Consider the following 2,781-nt stretch of genomic DNA (forward strand, 5'->3'; position numbering starts at 1 on the left):
CAACAACAGCAGCCGGAGAAGCAACTAGAAGGACAGGGACCGGAGGACCTACCGGTCGGAGGCCAAATCCGCACAGTAGGAGCACCCCGGCGCTCCTAACACTAGACGCCACCGCCAACGTCGACGGCGGGCACGGAATGGCGAAAGAAGACTTCCAGTGCCCGACCTGAGAGTTGCGACCTTGAATCTCAATGGTGCGCGGTCCCTAAAAAGAAAATGGGCGTTGGTTGAACAAGAAATCCTACGGAGCAACCGCACCGACATCCTGCTGGTGAGTGAATCTAGGCTTATGAGCAGAGAGAAACCGCCGAGGATTCAAGGTTTCCGTTGGCTAGGAAATAACAAGATCGGGCCATCGGGGCGATCAGCATCCGGTGGCGTAGATATCCTATCGGCCAATCACCTCGAACTGGAACAGACGGGAGTTGGTGATGACTGGATAGCGGCGGAATTCAAAGTGGGATCGGAAGAGTGGGTAGTGATCTCAATATACTGCACACACTCATCAATAGCCTCAAACAGGAAGCAGCTAAAGTCAATATCTGATTTCATTGACGGAAAGTGCAATGGGAATGGACTGATAATTGGCGGAGACTTCAATGCACACACCCACCTCTTCGCAGACTACAGCAATACCAGGGGGAGGCTATTGTTGGAATTCTGTGAGAACCAAAGACTTATAATCCTGAACTCGACGGACTTATGCACCGGCCGATTCACGAGGAAAAATGCAACCATATACTACCTCCTGTGTAACGACATGGTACTTAAAACGTGTCGATGCCTGAAGGTAGACGAGGACCGGGAAGTGACTCAGCTGAGTGATCACAACCTGATAAGCATGACCTGTAGAGGGTATAGCCCCAGATGCCCGTCTCCCATATGCCCGTCTCCCGTATGCCCGTCTCCCAGATGCCCGTTTCCCATATGCCCGTTTCCCATATGCCCGTCTTCCAGATACCCGTCTCTCAGATGCCCGTCTCCCAGATGCCCGTCTCCCAGATGCCCGTTTCCCATATGCCCGACCAGCGGACTCTGCAGAGGCGCTCCTCGAGAATTTGATGGCGAACGATCCTTTGAAATTGAGCGCGCCGACAGCTCGGTTGACAAATAAACTCTTCCCGTCGAAAAAAAGATGACTTATTTCGGTGACTGAATGACCTCTATAGAGTTCTCCGCGTGACCTCATTTTGCACGTCGGCGACTAGCAGCCAAATCACCCAAAAGGAATTGTGATAGCCGTCTCGTGCTGTTCCTCTTATTCTTGCTTAGTTTAGCAAACATCGGGGATGAAAGCTCAGGCAAAACTCAGTCGTTTCTTCTCGAAACAGCCGATCTGTGCCAGTCGTGCCGATGCTGAAAATACGGCAGAGAGCCCACCTTCAACTAGTCAAGAAGGGGCGTCGTCCCCGACGGAGCCCTCATCGGATAAGGCAGCGAACTCAGAGGTATCTCCCAAAAAACAGAGATTGAATTATCATCCTATGGACATTGGCCACATTGTCCGTTTAAATCCCAGCTCCGATCACTTCCTCACCGACGAGCAACGGTACGAAGTGCTCGAAAACTGTTGGAAACCCGACGTTTCCTATACTTTTCCGAAAACATTAGAGTCGGGTCGCAGTCGCAGTTTCCAACATCGCTATCTCGAAACTTGGAGGTGGCTGGCGTACAGCGAGATGCACGGAGGTGGTGCCTTTTGTAAGCATTGCCTTCTTTTCGCAAGAGAATCTTCTGATCCGGATGGACCCCGAGCTCTCGGACTCCTGATCTCTAGACCTCTATCGAAGTTCAAAAAAGCTCTCGAGGTTTTCAATGCTCACGGTGAATGTCGCTACCACCTCGAAGCAAGCGAGGCTGCAGAACTATTCCTTGAGTGGTGTAAGGACAAAACTTCACGGGACATTAGAAATCGAATGTCGACTGCGCGCTCGCAGCAAGTACTCCGGAATAGACAGCGACTAATACCCATAATCAAAACCGTCATCTTGTGTGGGAGGCAGAACATTCCGCTCAGAGGTCATCATGACCAAGGGAAGCTCGAAGATACCGCTGAAGACGCAAATGACGGCAACTTCCGCGCCTTGCTCCGATACCGTCTCGATGCCAGAGACAAGCTCCTAGAGGAACATCTCATAAATGCGGGTCAGAACGCAACATACATCAGCGGAAGATCCCAAAATGTGATCATCGATGCCATAGGCAAAGTTATTCGGAACAGAATTGTTGACGATATCAACCAATCCAGATTTTTTTCTGTGCTTGCCGACGAAACCAGGGATGCTGGCAAGACAGATCAATTGTCAATTTGTCTTCGCTATGTAGGATTCCAGGATTATCGCAGAGTGATCAGAGAGGTTTTCTTGAAATTTTGTGATGTCGTCGAGAAAACGGGCGCGGGGCTCGCCCGGACGATTCTGGACAACCTCAGAGAGGAGGGCTTAGATGTGAGAAACCTGGAGGGGACAAGGTTATGACGGCTGCAGTTCGATGAGCGGTCAATATAAGGGCGTTCAAGCCCAAATCAAAGCTGAGGTCGCCCAAAGCGTTGTACTTTCACTGCGCAAGTCATTGTTTGAATCTTGCGCTGGTGCACTCCAGTGAGATTGTCTCGATCCGGCTTGCAGCTGGCGTCGTTGGGAGCACTTGTAATTTCTCCACAAGCTTCTCCGCGCGTATAAGACTCTTGGAAGACAAGGTGGAAACTGAGGTACCCACGTCCAGGCGCCGTCGCCTTAAAACTCTATGCGCCACCAGATGGGTTGAAAGCCACTATGCTTT

The 2,781-nt window shown here is 51.0% G+C and overlaps 1 pseudogene; it reads left to right on the top strand.

Moving 5' to 3' along the window:
* Positions 1–1,289: 1,289 nt before the first annotated feature.
* On the top strand, positions 1,290–2,710 carry LOC100902923 (zinc finger MYM-type protein 1-like; annotated as a pseudogene).
* Positions 2,711–2,781: the final 71 nt, after the last annotated feature.

Source organism: Galendromus occidentalis, unplaced genomic scaffold (genome assembly GCF_000255335.2).
Source record: "Galendromus occidentalis unplaced genomic scaffold, Mocc_1.1 scf7180000076827, whole genome shotgun sequence".
NCBI lineage: Eukaryota > Metazoa > Arthropoda > Arachnida > Mesostigmata > Phytoseiidae > Galendromus > Galendromus occidentalis.